Source organism: Oncorhynchus kisutch, linkage group LG5 (genome assembly GCF_002021735.2).
Source record: "Oncorhynchus kisutch isolate 150728-3 linkage group LG5, Okis_V2, whole genome shotgun sequence".
In the NCBI taxonomy this organism is placed as follows: domain Eukaryota; kingdom Metazoa; phylum Chordata; class Actinopteri; order Salmoniformes; family Salmonidae; genus Oncorhynchus; species Oncorhynchus kisutch.
This window is the reverse complement of record NC_034178.2, coordinates 61,588,540-61,607,017: the sequence shown is the minus strand read 5'-3', so window position 1 is coordinate 61,607,017 and position 18,478 is coordinate 61,588,540. Positions and strand designations below refer to the sequence as shown.

General features: G+C 44.5%; 1 pseudogene; it reads left to right on the top strand.

Annotated features, from left to right (window-relative positions):
- LOC109891379 (plexin-A1-like) overlaps positions 1–18,478 on the top strand; it is a 370,611-nt pseudogene that overhangs the window by 219,022 nt on the left and 133,111 nt on the right.

Below are 18,478 nucleotides of genomic sequence, written 5' to 3'. Positions count from 1 at the left end.
GAAAGGAAGGAGAGAAAGAGCGAAACAGAGGGAAGAATAGAGAACCTGGCAATAAGCCGCAGATTACATTGAGTGACAATTTATTTTAAAAATGTTCTTGCAGGATTTAGAGAAGGAAGGAGGGTTGGGTTGAGGGAGGAAGGAACCGGAGACGATGGGTGAAGTAGCTGCGGGCTTCCAGATGGACCGTAACTCGACCGTTACAGACCGGCTCCTCCTTGTTAACCCTCCACTCAGCACCACGGTTGACAATCACATGACTCGCCGATAACACCAGTTCCTAATAACATTCCATCCCTTCCAGAAATATATGAATGGAGACTTGTTTCCACTTCATAATCCGATTTCCTTCACTTTAAACACAATCGTCGAAGTATTGGTTGCTCTTCTTGTCCCTCCACACTCCTCTCTTCCACCCTCTCTCTCCTTCCCTCTCTTTTCCATTCCAATTTGTTTAATTGGTAATAAGCAGATCAGTAAGTTACATCTTGTACTGACTGCTGACACCAATGGTGCAATATGTACATGCAGCGCTATATAACAAATGTAATTCACAGCCTCTTCACTGTCACACAGTTCCTCAATAACGTTCCCACACACTCATATTATGTATGTCGCTCCTTTCCGAGAAAGAGAGGAGTGAAAAAAAGAAAAGAAAGGAGTGAGATTTGGATCTGGTCCCTGAATGATGAACAACTCTCCTCTCCTCAGATTGTATAGTTGCCCGTTCTCGTCTATTTTTAGCCAGAATGCTCATGCATTTCTTTTCTTCGTCCTTTCCTGTTTTTTTTTTAGTGGCTTCCAAGTAGATAACTCATTTAAGAGCTAACTTATGCTTTTACTTGAAAGTGGAGGTTGCTGCAGTACCTGGCAAGCAGCTTCAATGGCACAAACAGAAGGTAGTGGAAGCAAGGCTCCTCAAAGCGGGCCCTGGTCCAGGATGAATCTTAGACAGCAAACAGTATGCTAACATTTCTTTTCTGTAAAAAACGAAATATGATTTTGAGTAGGGGAAAAATGTAATGTAACGGCAGCAGATGTTTGCCATGACATGTTTCGACCCCAAACCAAGGCACATCTTTGTTTTTATCCACAGTGACATTGCGAATACTGCATCCTTGACGTTGATCAGGTAGTCCTCCATAAGTCACACCCACCTCTTTTTACAGCCAATGAGGACTGTTGAAATAAATTCCTTAACCACTTAGACTTAATTGAGAGCTATTCTCTTTTGTTCACACGCACAAACTGCACACACACACCCAAACACAAGTCCCTGTGTGTTTAGTCACAGTAGATCGCTGTGGTTGAATTATTCAGGGTGTATTAAATGTTGATTTCCACAGACCCTCTGAGTCTCTAGCCCGCCTGCCTTAATGGAGACCACAGATTAATATTGTATCCTTCCAGTCAGCGAGACTGGAGGAGATGGAGAGGTACATGGAAGAAAATAAGGTAGGATGCACAGTCACAGAGGGAGAGACTGGAGGAGAGGCAGATTTGAAATGAGAGAGGGGAGAGACAGAGAGGGTGATATTGATGAGAAGAGAAGTACAGGCATAGTACAGATGAGAGAAAGACTGAGGGAGAGAGACTGAAGAGACAAACTTTGGGTAGAGGGAGATTTGTATAGGTAGAGCGAGGCTAAAGAAGACGGGGTTGGTAGAGCGAGAGAGGTATTTAAAGACTGAACGTGATGGAGAGGCAGAGAGAGAGGGTGATAAATAGACTGAAGGATACTGGTAGGCAGAGAGAGAGGAGTGCCGTTTGCTGTCGGTCTCGTGAGGTTTCCTAGCTGGCTCTGTTTTGTGCAGGTAAGTTGTCTACACTGATTCCATCACTTCCACCATTTCGCAGCCATGCATAATATATTTCCTAGCCAACATAGAGCAGTGGTTCCCAAACTAGGGGTTGTGAGCCCATGTGGGGTCGCCCGATATGAAATGGATTTACAAAATCCTTAAAACATTTACAGTACCAGTCAAAAGTTTGGACACACCTACTCATTTCTTTCTTTATTTTTACTATTTTCTACATGTGTGGAATAATAGTGAAGACATCAACACTATGAAATAGCACATATGGAATCATGTACTAACCAAAAAAGGGTTAAACAAAGTAGCTTGATTTTTCCTTGATGACAGCTTTGCACAAGCTTGGCATTCTCTCAACCAGCTTCATGAGGTAATCACCTGGAATACATTTCAATTAACAGGGGTGCCTTGTTAATCTACACTGATTGAAGTGGATAAAACAAGTGACATCAATAAGGGATCATAGCTTTCTATGTCATGGAAAGAGCAGGTGTTCCTAATGTTTTGTATACTCAGTCTATATATCCCCTCCTTTCTTGCGATTGCTGTCTCCCCCCTTTCTCTATCTCCCCTTCTGTCTCTCACCACCTCCCCCAACCTTGCTCTCTCACACCATTCTCTCTCACTTACTCTTTCTCTACCATTCCCCCTCTCTCTGCCCCCCCTCTGCTCCACTATTTCCGGGAAGCGGGAGTGGGCAGACACCCTCTGTCCCTTTCATGGTTCAAAGTCCCTTCCGCACTCCTTCCTTCCTCTCTACTCCTGCACGTTGCTCGCTTATTAAGTCGTTTCTCTCTCTTTCTCCTCTTTTCTTCTCCTCTGCCACGATCAGTCTGTTCCCCGTCGAGGACGCGTCTTTTTGCAGCATAATGAGAATACCTCCGCTGTCCCACCTAATAGATCTGACAAAAATAACAGGGAGAGCGAGAGAGAGGAGACAAACACACACACACACACACACACACACACAAACACTGCAGTCGATCTGGATGACAGGAAGCTCTTGTAACTCTCCCATATTAGATGTGTGCCCTGTGAAGATCATGCTGGATCAGTTAGAGTTAAAGATGAGGCTGCCTGCTGGGATAATGCTCCTCTAAATACCCTCTTTGAATGTTGCCCTTAAAGCTTTGATTCATTGGAAAAGTTTAGAATGCCCCACATTTGTCCCATTGTTGAATAATATATGTATGTTATGGTAATTCTCAATACCTAACCTTGGTATTAACATGTAACGCAAAGATTGCGTGCGCACAATGTTGAAATGATTCCATCACAACTCTGATGAAAACCCTCTTATAATAAACTCATTCTGAATGGCTGACATAATGTAGTATACAGTGCCTTTGGAAAGTATTCAGACACTTTCACTTTTTCCATATTTTGTTACGTTACAGACCTTATTCTAAAATGGATTTACACCAAATAAAATCCTCAGCAATCTACACACAATACCCCATAATGACCCAATATTTACATAAGTATTCAGAGCAAAAACCAAGCCATGAGGTCGAAGGAATTGTCCATAAAGCCCCGAGCAAGGATTTTGTCGAGGTACAGATCTGGGGAAGGGTACCAAAACATTTCTGCAGCATTGAATGTCCCCAATAACACAGTGGCCTTTATTATTCTTAAATTGAAGAAGTTTGGAACCACCAAGATTTTCCCAAGATTTGGCAGCGCAGCCAAACTGAGCAATCGGGTGAGAAGGGCCTTGGTCAGGGAGGTGACGAGGAACCCGATGGTCACCGAGCTCTGGAGTTTCTCTGTGGAGATGGGGGACCCTTTCAGAAGGACAACAATCTCTGCAGCACTCCACCAATCAGGCCTTTAGGGTAGAGTGACCAGACAGAAGCCACTAATCAGAAAAAGGCTCATGACAGCCCACTTGGAGTTTGCCAAAAGGCACCTAGACTCTCAGACCATGAGAAGCAAGATTCTCTGGTCTGATGAAACCAAGATTGAACTCTTTGGCCTGCTATTTAAATAAATAAAATAAAATTAACCTTCATTTAACTAGGCAAGTCAGTTAAGAACAAATTCTTATTTTCAATGACGGCTTATGAACAGTGGGTTAACTGCCTGTTCAGGGGCAGAATGACAGGTACCTTGTTAGCTCGGGGGTTTGAACTTGCAACCTTCCGGTTACCGCTCTAACCACTAGGCTACCCTGCCGCCCCACCAAGTGTCACGTCTGGAGGAAACCTGGCACCATCCCTATGTTGGCGCTTGCAGGATCATGCTGTGGGTATGTTTTTCTGCGGCAGCGACTGGGAGACTAGTCAGGATCGAGGCAAAGATGAACAGAGCAAAGTACAGAGAGATCCTTGATAAAAACCTGCTCCAGAGTCCTCAGGTCCTCAGACTAGTGCGAAGGTTCACATTCCAACAGGACAACGACCCTAAGCACACAGCCAAGAACACTCAGGAGTGGCTTCGGGACAAGTCTCTGAATGTCCTTGAGTGGCCCAGCCAGAGCCTACTGACTAGAACCTGATCAAACATATTTTGGCGAGTTCTGAAAATAGCTGTTCAGCAATGCTCCCCATCCAACCTGACACAGCTTGAGAGGTTCTGCAGAGAGGAATGGGAGAAACTCCCCAAATACAGGTGTGCCAAGCTTGTAACGTCATACCCACGAAGACTTGATGCTGTCAAAGTACTGAGTAAAGGGTCTGAATACTTTTTAATATTTATATTTTTTTATTTATTTTTTAGCTTTGTCATTATGCTGTATTGTGTGTAGATTGATGAGGGGAATCTATTTCACAATAAGACTGTAACCTAACAACATGTGGAAAAAGTCAAGTGGTCTGAATACTTTCCGAATGCAATGTACACTGCTCAAAAAAATAAAGGGAACACTTAAACAACACAATGTAACTCCAAGTCAATCACACTTCTGTGAAATCAAAGTGTCCACTTAGGAAGCAACACTGATTGACAATACATTTCACGTGCTGTTGTGCAAATGGAATAGACAACAGGTGGAAATTATAGGCATTTAGCAAGACACCCCCAATAAAGGAGTGGTTCTGCAGGTGGGGACCACAGACCACTTCTCAGTTCCTATGCTTCCTGTCTGATGTTTTGGTCACTTTTGAATGCTGGCGGTGCATTCACTCTTGTGGTAGCATGAGACGGAGTCTTCAACCCACACAAGTGGCTCAGGTAGTGCAGCTCATCCAGGATGGCACATCAATGTGAGATGTGGCAAGAAGGTTTGCTGTGTCTGTCAGCATAGTGTCCAGAGCGTGGAGGCGCTACCAGGAGACAGGCCAGACGTGGAGGAGGCCGTAGGAGGGCAACAACCCAGCAGCAGGACCGCTACCTCCACCTTTGTGCAAGAGGAGCAGGAGGAGCACTGCCAGAGCCCTGCAAAATGACCTCCAGCAGGCCACAAATGTGCATGTGTCTGCTCAAACGGTCAGAAACAGACTCCATAAGGGTGGTATGAGGGTCCGACGTCCACAGGTGGGGATTGTGCTTACAGCCCAACACCGTGCAGGACGTTTGCCATTTGCCAGAGAACACCAAGATTAGCAAATTCGCCACTGGAGCCCTGTGCTCTTCACAGATGAAAGCAGGTTCACACTGAGCACATGTGACAGATGTGACAGAGTCTGGAGACGCCATGGAGAACGTTCTGCTGCCTGCAACATCCTCCAGCATGACCGGTTTGGCGGTGGGTCAGTCATGGTGTGGGGTGGCATTTCTTTGGGGGGCCGCACAGACCTCCATGTGCTCGCCAGAGGTAGCCTGACTGCCATTAGGTACCGAGATGAGATCCTCAGACCCCTTGTGAGACCATATGCTGGTATGGTTGCACCTGGGTTCCTCCTAATGCAAGACAATGCTAGACCTCATGTGGCTGGAGTGTGTCAGCAGTTCCTGCAAGAGGAAGGCATTGATGCAATGGACTGGCCCGCCCGTTCCCCAGATCTGAATCCAACTGAGCACATCTGTCACATCATGTCTCGCTCCATCCACCAACCACGTTGCACCACAGACTGTCCAGGAGTTGGCGGAGGCTTTAGTCCAGGTCTGGGAGGAGATCCCTCAGGAGACCATCCGCCACCTCATCAGGAGCATGCTCAGGCGTTGTAGGGAGTTCATACAGGCACGTGGAGGCCACACACACTACTGAGCCTCATTTTGTCTTGTTTTAAGGACATTACATCAAAGTTGGAACAGCCTGTAGTGTGGTTTTCCACTTTGATTTTGAGTGTGACTCCAAATCCAGACCTCCATGGGTTGATAAATTTGATTTCCATTGATAATTTTTGTGTGATTTTGTTGTCTGCATATTCAACTATGTAAAGAAAAAAGTATTTAATAAGAATATTTCATTCATTCAGATCTAGGATGTGTTATTTTAGTGTTCCCTTTATTTTTTGAGCAGTGTATATACAAGATGGCGTAGCAGTTAGACCTCTGTTGTCTTGTCCCGTCCCATGTAGATATATTTTTCTTCGTATATATTTTTTATAACTTTTAAAATCTCAATTCCCATTGTCAATACAATTCCCAGCGTCAATACAGGGCTAAGATTGAATCATACTACCCCGGCTCCGATGCTCGTCTTATGTGGCACGGCTTGCAAACTATTACAGACTACAAAGGGAAGCACAGCCACGAGCTGCCCAGTAACACGAGCCTACCAGATGAGCTAAATAACTTCTATGCTTGCTTCGAGGCAAGCAACACTGAGGCATGCATGAGAGCATCAGCTTATCCAGGCAACTGTGTGATCACGCTCTCTGTAGCCAACGTGAGTAAGACCTTTAAACAGGTCACCATACACAAGGCTGCGGGGCCAGAAGGATTACCAGGACGTGTGCTCCAGGCATGTGCTGACCAACTGGCAGGTGTCTTCACTGACATTTTCAACATGTCCCTGATTAAGTCTGTAATACCAACATGTTTCAAGCAGACCACCATAGTCCCTGTGCCCAAGAACACAAAGTCAACCGGCCTAAATTACTACAGACCCGTAGCACTCACATCTGTAGCCATGAAGTGCTTTGAAAGGTTGATAATGGCTCACATCAACACCATTATCCCAGAAAACCTAGACCCCCCTAATTTGCATACCGTCCAAACAGATCCACTGATGATGCCATCTCTATTGCACTCCACACTGCCCTTTCCCACCTGGACAAAAGGAATACTTACATGAGAATGCTATTCATTGACTAAAGTTCAGCATTCAACACCATAGTACCCTCAAAGCTCATCACTAAGCTAAGGATCCTGGGACTAAACACCTCCCTCTGCAACTGGATCCTGGACTTCCTGATGGGCCGCCCGCAGGTGGTGAGGGTAGGCAGCAACACATCTGCCATGCTGATCCTCAACACTGGAGCTCCCCAGGGGTGCATGTTCAGTCCCCTCCTGTACTCCCTGTTCACCCACGACTGCATGGCCAGGCACGACTCCAACACCGTCATTAAGTTTGCAGATGACAACAGTCGTTGTAGGCTGTCTAGTCGTTGTTCACCGACAACAACGAGACAGCCAATAGGGAGGAATTCAGAGACCTGGCTGGGTGGTGCCAGAATAACAACCTATCCCTCAACATAACCAAGACTAAGGAGATGATTGTGGACTACAGGAAAAGGAGGATCGACCACTCCCCCATTCTCATTGACGGGGCTGTAGTGGAACAGGTTGAGAGCTTCAACAACAAACTAGAATGGTCATCAACAACAAACTAGAATGTTCCAAACACACCAAGACAGTTGTGAAGAAGGCACGACAAAGCCTATTCCCCCTCAGAAAACGAAAAAGATTTGGCATGGGTCCTGAGATCCTCAAAAGGTTCTACAGCTGCAACATCGAGAGCATCCTGACTGGTTGCATCACTGCCTGGTATGGCAACTGCTCGGCCTCTGACCGCAAGGCACTACATAGGGTTGTGTGTACGGCCCAGTACATCAAGCTAAGCTGCCTGCCATAATTTTTATGCTGATGATACTGTTATTTACTGTTGTGCCTCGTCTCTGACAAAATCTTTCCAGAACTTGCTAAATGCTTTTTATACTGTTCAACATACCTTGTGTCAATTGAAGCTTATCCTCAATATTGACAAAACTAAACTAATGGTGTTTTCTAAAGCAAGAAATAGACCTTTGAACTTTTCACCTATTATTTCCTGCCAGGGCATTGAGATTGAGACTGTAACCTCATATACATATCTTGGAATTTTTATTGATGATGTCCTCTCTTTTTAAATGGCATATTCAACAACTTACAAAAATATTTAAGCTAAAATTGGGATTTTATTTTAGGAATGAGGCCTGTTTTTCTTTTGAAGCCAGAAGGAGGCTAGTAATCAGCTACATTTATGCCTTTAGTAGACGATGGGGATATTTTATATATGAATCCGCTCAGTGTTTGAGATCAATTGACACCCTTTACCATGGCACTTTGAGATCAATTTTAAACTTCAAAACCCTTACGCACCACTGCGCTTTGTATACCAGGGTTGGCTGGCCTTCTCTAGTCACTCATAGGCTTAGTCACTTGTATACTTTTATGTTCCAAATTTCCAAACTGAATTTGGTAAAAAGGCTTTTATGTACTCTGCACCATCGTCTTGGAACGCCTTACAAAATACTTTTAAACTGGAAGAACTTGTCCCGATTGGTATTTTTAAATCACTGATGAATGATCTTGAGACTGATTCCCTGACCTGTCTATGTTTTTAATTTGCAGTTTTTGATTTTGTTATACTCTTGTGAATTCTATGGTTTTTACTAGATTACTTGTAGTTTTTCATGTTGTTTGTCTGTAATTTTTGTAATGACTTGGTGCTGCCTATCTTGGCCAGGACGCTCTTGAAAAATAGATGTTTAATCTCAATGAGCCCTTCCTTGTTAAATAAAGGTTTAACAAATAAAAAAATCCAGGACCTCTACACCAGGCAGTGTCAGAGGAAGGCCCTTAAAATTGTCAAAAACCACCAGCCACCCCAGTAATAGACTGTTCTCTCTACTACCGCATTGCAAGCGGTACCGGAGTGCCAAGTCTAGGAAAAAAAAGGCTATTCTCATAGTCACTTTAACTATACATTCATGTACGTACTACCTAAATTGGCCCAACCAACTCTCCTGCAACCCGCCTCACCCAATGTGGTACAGATCTGCTATTTTTTTTTACACTTTAGAACCCCCAACAGCAGCTAGCCAGCTAACTAGCTACTAGCTAATAGTCAGTCAGCCACTGCTAGCGGTCATCAGACAGCCTCAGCCCGGTCAATTCCTGCCAGTCTGCACAGAGCCATTTCAACCAAGAGCATATCGGACTGCTTTTTCTCTACCACATCTCCACTTCTCTGGATTCCTACCGCAGATCTGAACCTTTACACCGGATCATCCCAGCTAGCTCGCTGCTATCCGAGTGGCAACTCCTGGATAACGTCTCTGTCCCGAAGCAAGCACCGGTTAGCCTGGAGCCAGCCTCGAGCTAGGCCCATCCCCCAGCTAGCTTAAGAAGTCCATCAGCCAATTCTTGGGCTACTATACCTATTTTGCCAATTGGCCTGGACCCTTATACTACCGACCTGGAGCCCCGCCGATCCATCACACCTGGTCTGCCGAAGTAACCAACAGGCTCGCCCGTCGCGACGTCCCCCGATGCCCTTCTTCTAGCCTGCTAGTTCTGGCCCACTAGCTGTCTGAATCCCCGTGTCTCCAGCTCGCCTAGCTACTCACTGGACCCTATGATCACTTGGCTACACATGCCTCTCCCTAATGTCAATATGCCCTATCCATTGGTGTTTGGGTTAGTGATTATTGTCTTATTTCACTGTGGAGCCTCCAGCCCTGCTCTGTATGCCTTAGCTAGCCCATTTGTTTCATCCCCCCACACATATGGTGACCTCACCTGGCTTAAATGGTGCCTCTAGAGACAAAACCTCTCTCATCGTCACTCCGTGAATAGGTTTACCTCCACTGTATTCACATCCTACCATACCCTTGTCTGTACATTATGCCTTGAATCTATACTTTCGTGCCCAGAAATCTTCTCCAGTTTCTAGACGACCAGTTCTTCTAGCCTTTAGCTGTACCCTTATCCTACTCCTCCTCTGTTCCTCTGGTGATGTAGAGGTTAATCCAGGCCCTGCAGCATCTAGCTCCACTCCCATTCCCCAGGCGCTCTCATTTGTTGACTTCTGTAACAGTTAAAGCCTTGGTTTCATGCATGTTAACATTAGAAGCCTCCTCCCTAAATTTGTTTTATTCACTGCTTTAGCACACCCTGCCAACCCGGGTGTCCTAGCCTTGTCTGAATCCTGGCTTAGGAAGGCCACCAAAAATCCCTAACTATAACATTTTCTGACAAGATAGAACTGCCAAAGGGGGCGGAGTTGCATTCTATTGCAGAGATAGCCTGTAGAGCTCTGTCACTTTCCAAGTCTGTGCCCAAACAATTTGAGCTTTTACTTTTAAAAATCCACCTTTCCGGAAACAAGTCTCTCACCGTTGCCACCTGTTATAGACCCCCTTCAGCCCTCAGCTGTGCCCTGGACACTATATGTGAATTGATTGCCCCCCATCTATCTTCAGAGTTTGTACTGTTAGGTGACCTAAACTGGGACATGCTTAACACCCTGGCCGTCCTATAATCTAAGCTAGATGCCCTCAATCTCACGCAAATTATCAAGGAACCTACCAGGTACAACCCTAAACCCTAACTTGCCCTCTAAATACACATGCGTAATGGGTCCGCGGTCAAATGACCACCCCTCATCACTGTCAAACACTCCCTAAAACACTTCAGCGAGCAGGCCTTTGTAATCGACCTGGCCTGGGTATCCTGGAAGGATCTTGACCTCATCTCGTCAGTAGAGGATGCCTGGTTGTTCTTTAAAAGTGTTTTCCTCTCCATCGTAAATAACCATGCCCCGTTCAAAAAATGTAGAACTAAAAACAGATATAGCCCTTGGTTCATCCCAGACTTGACTGTTCTTGACCATCACAAAAACATACTGTGGTGTTCTGAATTAGCATCGAATAGCCCCCGTGATACGCAACTTTTCAGGGAAGTCAGGAACCAATACACTCAGTCAGTTAGGAAAGCTAAAGCTAGCTTTTTCAAACAGAAAGGCATCCTGTAGCACTAATTCCAAAAAGGTGACAACACTGTAAAGTCTATGGAAAATAAGAGAACCTCCTCCCAGCTGCCGAATGCACGGAGGGTAGGAAACATTGTCAGCACTGATAAAACTACGGTAATCCATCATTTTAGCGTTTTTCTATGGCTGGCCATGATTTCTACCTGGCTACCCCTACTCCGGCCAACATCTCATCACCCCCTTGCAGCAACTTTCCCAAGCCCCCCCGCTTCTTCTTCACCCAAATTTAGACCGCTGATGTTCAGAAAGAGCTGCAAAATCTGTATCCCTACAAATCAGATGTGCTAGACAATCTGGACCCTCTTTTTGTAAAATGATCAGTCGAAATTGTTGCAGCCCCTATTACTAGCCTATTCAACCTCTCGTTCGTATCGTCTGAGATCCCCAAAGATTGAAAAGCTAAAGCGGTCATACCCCTCTTCTAAGGGGGAGACATTCTAGACCCAAACTGTTACAGACCCATATCCATCCTGCCCTGCCTTTCTAAAATCTTCGAAATCCAAGTTAACAAACAGATCACCGTCCAATTTGAATCCCACCGTACCTTCTCCACTGTGAAATCTGGTTTACGAGCTGGTCTTGGGTGCACCTCATCGATAAAAGACAATACTGTGCAGCCGTCTTCATCGACCTGGCCAAGGCTTTTGACTCAGTCAATCATCGCATTCTTATTGGCAGACTCAATAGCCTAATGGTGACATAATATATTATATTATAATATAATTATTCTCAATGGCTGACATAAGATGCAGTATGATGTCATGGGACATATTTTTTAGGGGCCAAGATGTCGCCCTCACTCATAGGAGATGTAGACGGGTTAGTCAGTGACATCCTAACATCCCCGGGTCACCCTCCTTTTGCCTCTGTCAAAGATGTAACGCACGCTTCCCCTTGTCAAAGCCTTAACTCATGCCTCCCCGTATCAAACCCGTAACACATGCTCCCCCGTGTCCCCTAACATTGTCCCCAAGTCTCCCCACTTTGATGACGTAGGTGTCAGTCTGTTCCCAAAGCTTTTTGACTCTTATTTTATTATTTAACATGCTATTTCAATCCCCCATCCTTCTTAGCTGTATTCCACCACATCAGAGAGCTAATTAATTATGGATCGGATTGGTCTTAAAAACCTACCACGTCCAGACAGTCGCTTCATTACATATGCACAATGTTTTTTGAGCTTTATTTATTCATATCCTGTCAGATTCTTGCCTCAGAACTGTCTTTTATTTATTTATATAAAAGACACACTCACGCTCACTCACATATACACACGATCTCTAATCGTCGTCTCATTAAATGCACTTGGCTAGTGTTGAAAGGGGTTTTGCTCTCATGTGAGGTGCAGATTATCTTATCCACCTGACACTTGTTTTTCCTCCATCACCGACATGGCGAGACATTGGAACTATCAACTGAAGTATCAGAGGGAATACAAATTTATGGGGGAGGAGCATATATGGTATCTCTGAATACCTTTGACCTTAAATAACAGCTTTCTGTAGTCTGTCTGTCATGGTTTCATGCCTTAAACTATTGAATGAAAATGCAAAAGGCAGTCTATGAGTGAGACAAGACATTTGTCTTGTGATGCAAGAATTGCAATGTTTAGAATGTCTTATTAATGAAGCATTTGTAGTTTTAAACCAAAAGAAAGTCAACTGCATGTACATTCAAAGGCTACAACTAAATGGTATTTTGCCTTGACCCTGAAATTCCTGGTAACCGGATTTGTTTGACTAGGGTCTTTTCAGATTTGTCATATGCACTCAAGTGAATCCATGTTCTGTATGTGGACTTCATCTCCCACAATGCCTCTCTTCTTCCTGCCTGGTTAGCCTTAAGCGGTGAAGCCCCAAGGCAGCAGTTGAGTAAAACAAACAAGTGGGCTAGAGGAAGGCCCCTTAAGCCTGCCATATAACTGGGGTAGGAAACTTGGATGTACTCCACCAAAAACACCACACACACACACACACAAACACACATGTCTGTGTTTAGCAGTGTGTTTAAGCATACTTTGTAGCAAGCTGTGGGTGTTTGTTTATTATCCAAATCATTTTCCCAAGAGCTGTGTAGATTTGCCAGCAGGGACAGTCATGGAAAGTGGAATGAGTCTAAATTTAGGCTGAAGGAAAGTGTGTATATGTGATGATCAGAAAGTCTCATTGTCTGGAATCTGCAATGGGGGTTCCCCAGGGATCTGTTTAGGCCCTTTAGTATTTTGCTTATTCACATAGTAATCATGTGACCTTTTTATAGAAAATCACTTCTTTTTTTTGTCTTCGCTGGTTTTGGCTGTTGGCGTGTCACATTTTTATGGATTTTATGGACAAGACTAATACACTGAATAGAGCACAATATCAAAACACAGCCAAAATATAAAATGCAGGGTGTGTTGATTTTTATTGAATTTGTGCTTAGAAAGTGGGAGAACGCTGTCACGCTGTTTTCACCTAGAATGCTCACAGCCCCAAATTCCTCAACAATGCTCTTTTCTAATTTTCAGAAGTCAAGACTTAAAACATTATTATACAACTTGATCTAGCTCCCTGCTCAAATTTCCATCTTTGTCCGAGGCTGCAGGCTATTAATTAATTGGGATGTTGTCAAGGCTTGGGATACACGTGAAACAGAGCCGGTTGTTGGTGTTGGTGTGAACAGATCTATATCTCTGACTTTGATACAGGGAGGGGCAAGTCAGAATGCAGTTCTGCGGAGGGAGGATGTATTTTTTTCCTTCTCTCTTTTTGCTTTCGCTTTCCTCTTTTTCTCACTTTCCTTCTCTCTATCCTCTGCCATCCCTATCTATTTTTGTGTATCGATATTTGAGCTTTCTCTCCCTCTTTAACCTCCCTGCTATTACTGCCTGTTACTCCTTGGTGCCGATCCATTTCCTCTCACTTTTACCTACATATCTTCGTCAATATTTTTCTTTCTTCCCCTCTGTCTTTTTCTTCACACTCCCTCTGCCTCTTCATCCTACCTCCACCATCACCCTCCCTCCCTCTCCCTCCTGCCCTCCCGCTCTCCCACCCTCGCTCCCTCTCCCTCCGTGCTAGTTCATTATTGTCAGTGTGTTGTCAGCAGACTGGTGTTCTGTCCGTAGTAATTCCCTAGTCATTATGAGCTTAGTGTTGGAGCGGGTTCAGATGTTTGAGGAGGCTAATAAGCAAATTAACAAACACACCATTATCTGTTGGACCCAGGGGAACACTGTTGCACTAATCACAACATAACTGCTTACTGCATACTAGCACCTCAGGCAGATGTGCTGTACTGGTATGTGTAAGTTGTGTTGGTACGTTTCTGATATGTTTAGGGCAGCCTTTCTCAAACCTCTCCTCAAGGGACTGCCAGTCATTCCATGTATTAACTGCTAGCTCACATGATTCAACTTGTCAACTAATTATCAATCAAATGTATTTATAAAGCCCTTTTAATGTCAGAAGCCCTTGACACCTTGAGTCAGATGCGCTAGTTCAGGGCTACAACACAATTGTGTAATGTCTGGAGGTCCCAGAGGAGAGGTTTAAGAAGCACTGGTTTAGGGTGTAGTTCTCAGATTTTGTAAGGGAGTGAGGGAGGGAGTGGTGATACTATGTCAAGTTGTATGGGACTAGTATCACTGATGCTGCAACTGATTTTAAGTTGGAACTTTTGTTTTACTTCTTTAGCATACAGTATTTGTTTGTAAAATGTTTATCTGCAGTTGTTGACAGTGTTACATCATCTTACTTTGTTTCATTTACATGACTGAGTGAACTGGTTCTATGGCATTGGTCTAAAGAGCAGGGGCTGTTCCACCCACTAACAATCACGTTGTGCAACCGTTCCCAAGTTCTATTGAGTTGATGTTGAAGATATATGCACTTCTGCCAAAGTGTGGTATAAACACTGTAATGATTTCATTTGTACACACACACACACACACACACACACACACACACACACACACACACACACACACACACACACACACACACACACTGGACCTCCAAGGCTTTCCACAACAGTAATAGAAGACAATATAGTGTGTTTAGATGATCTAAGCCATCGTCTCATATCGGGTGGATGTTGCAGAATGGACATTTTCAAACATTGTCACACTAGTTCATTACCAGACAATAGTCCACACATGGTTAAAACTTCTTATCCGGTAGAATGCAGACCGCCAAATTCAAATGAAATGACTATAAATATTGAACTTTCATGAAATCACAATTGCAATACATCAAAATAAAGCTTAACTTGTTGTTAATCCAGCCGTCATGTCAGATTTCAAAAGGCTTTACGGCGAAAGCAAACCATGTGATTATCTGAGGACAGCGCTCAGCACACAAAACATTACAAACAGTAACCAGCCAAGTACATTAGTCACGAAAGTCAGAAATAGCAATAAAATGAATAACTTACCTTTGATCTTCGTATGGTTGCACTCACAAGACTCCCAGTTACAGAATAAATGTTTGTTTTGTTCGATAAAGTCCCTCTTTATATCCAAAAACCTAAATTTTGTTACCGCGTTTTGTTCAGTAATCCAATGGCTCAAATGCAGTCACAAGAGGCAGACGAAAATTCCAAATCGTGTCCGTAAAGTTCGTAGAAACATGTCAAATGATGTTTATAATCAATCCTCAGGTTGTTTTTAGCCTGAATAATTTATAATATTTCAACCGGACAATAGCGTCATCAATATTAAAGAAAAATAAGAAAGGTGCGCTCTCGGGACTGCGCACCAAACAGGTTGGGGATTTTCCACTGGCCTCTCATTGAAACTGCTCATTCTCCCTCATTTTTCAGAATAAAGGCCTGAAACAATGTCTAAAGACTGTTCAGAGCTAGTGGAAGCCACGGGGAATGGAATCTGGGTCCTATCCCTTTAAATGGTGAATGGAAAAACACCCATTTCAAAGTAATAGCACTTCCTGGATGGATTTTCCTCCGTTTTCCGCCTGCCATTTCAGTTCTGTTATACAGACATTATTTTAACAGTTTTGGAAACTTTAGAGTGTTTTCTATCCAAATCTACCAATTATATGGCTTCTGGGCCTGAGTAGCAGGCAGTTTACTTTGGGCATGCTTTTCATCCAAAATTCAAAATGCTGCCCCCTATCCCAAAAAAGTTAAACTACAGTTCAATCTCTTTGTTCTGTCTTTGGGGATGAACATTATGATGTTATCACAGAGCTTTGTAGGCTTTCCTTTCTTTTTTTAAGCAAGTCTTTTGAGTATCATGTCAAGTCATAAGCCGATGTTATACTGTCACAAAGACTACTTGACATTGTCTGTGAACAACCAAGTTACCCAAACCTCTCTCCCTCCCTTCATCCATCCGGTCCTTCATCTCACCCTCCATCAAGACAGCGGATCACATAAAAGCATTAAAACGACATAACAATATATGAAAAAACATATTGTTCTCTTAATCACTTTATTTGTCTGATTATTCTCTCCATACCTATCTATCCCCCCTTCAGGACTGTCCCCAGATCCTGCCCTCTACCCAGATTTACATCCCTGTGGGTGTGACCAAGCCAATCACCCTTGCCGCCTGCAACCTGCCCCAGCCCCAGTCTGGCCAGAAGAACTACGAGTGTGTGTTCCACGTGCAGGGAGAGGAGCATAGCGTCACCGCACTGCGCTTCAACAGTACCAGCATCCAGTGTCAGAAGACCTCGGTGAGTTAACGCTCTCTCATGATTTTGTTACGCCCAGCACTAACACAACACATTCAATAAAGCAAAGACTAGCCAATTAGATCGAGTTTCAGAAGATCTTGGTGAGTTAATGCTCTTTCATGGTTTTGTTTCCGGCCCAGCACTAACACAACACATTCAAAAAAGCAAAGACTAGCCAATTAGATCGAGTTCCAGAAGACCTTGGGGAGTTAACACTCTGATACACTTATGACTGGTGCAGGTTTTTGTTCCAGTCCATCACTAACACACCTGATGTAATAAACCAAATGCTTGCTGATTGGTTTCATTACCAGTGCTCATGGTGAGAAGGAATTTGGTCAGTGTTTCTATTTTCCCAGCAGTAACACACCTGATTAGTCTTTTGACCAGTGGTCATGTCTAGGGAGTTTGGCCGGAGTTTAGTTTGTAGGCATGCGGAGAATAAGCATGAGCACAAGTAGAGGGCCTGCTGAAGGGTGTGTTGGAAGGATATTTGGGTTGTTTGGTGTGCACATGCATGGGACCATCTGTCAGTTAGAGGATTAGAGTTGCAAATGAGGAAGTGTGTCTGTGTGTGTGTGTGATAAGTGGTGCTGCGATTCACTGAGGCTGAAAATGTGGAGAGGAAGCCTGTCATCTCTGAAGCTCTCTGTCTGTCTGTCTGTCCTGTCTGTCTGTCTGTCTGTCTGTCTGTCTGTCTGTCTGTCTGTCTGTCTGTCTGTCTGTCTGTCTGTCTGTCTGTCTGTCTGTCTGTCTGTCTGTCTGGTCTGTCTGTCTGTCTGTCCGTCTGTCTGTCTTCCGTCTGTCTGTCTGTCTGTCTGTCTGTCCTCTGTCTGTCTGCTCTGTCTGTCTGTCTGCTGTCTGTCTAGGTCTGTCTGTCGTGTTGTCTGTCTGTCCTGTCTGTCTGTCTGTCTGTCTTCTGTCCTGTCTTCTGTCCTGTCTGTCTGTCTTGTCTGTCTGTCTGTCGTGTCTGTCTGTCCTCTGTTCTGTCTGTCTGTCTGTCGGCTGTCTGTCTGTCTGTCTGTTGTCTGTCTGCCTGTCCTGTCTGGTCTGTCTGTGCTGTCTGTTCTGTCTGTCTGTCTGTCTGTCTGGTCTGTCTGTCTGTCTGTCTGTGCTGTCTGGTCTGTCTGTCCTGTCTGTCTGTCTGTCTGTCTGTCTGTCTGTCTGTCCTGTCTGTCTGTCATGTCTGTCTGTCTGTCTGTCTGTCTGTCTGTCTGTCTGTCTGTCTGTCTGTCTGTCTGTCTGTCTTGTACTGTCTGGTCTGTCTGTCTGTCTGTCCTGTCTGTGTCTGCTGTCTGTCTGTCCTGCTGTCTGTCTGTCTGTCTGTCTGTCTGTGCTGTCTGTCTGTCCTGTCTGTCTGTCTGTCTGTCCTGTCTGTCTGTCTGTCTGTCTGTCTGTCTAGTCTGTTCTGTCTGTCTGTCTGTCTGTGCTGTCTGTCTGTCCTGTCTGTCTGTCTGTCTGTCTGTCTGTCTGATCTTTCTGTCTGTCTGTCTGTCTGTCTGTCTGTCTGACTGTCGCTGTTCTGTCTGATCTCGACTGTCTGTCTGTCTGTCTGTCTCGTCTGTCAGTCTGTCTGTCTGTCTGTCTGTCTGTCTGTTGTCTGTCTGTCTGTCTGTCTGTCTGTCTGTTCTGTGTCTGCTCTCTCTCTCTCTCAGTGTCCTCTGCTTCTCTGCTCTCTCTGTGATCTCTCTCCTCTCTCTCTCTCTCTGTCTCTGACTGTGTCTCGCTCTCTCTCTTCTCTCTGTGTCTCTCTCTCTCTCTCTGCCTCTCTGTGTCTCTCGCTCTCTGCTCTCTCCTCGTCTGTGTTCTCTCTCTGTCTCTCTCTCTCTTCTCTCTCTCTCCTCTCT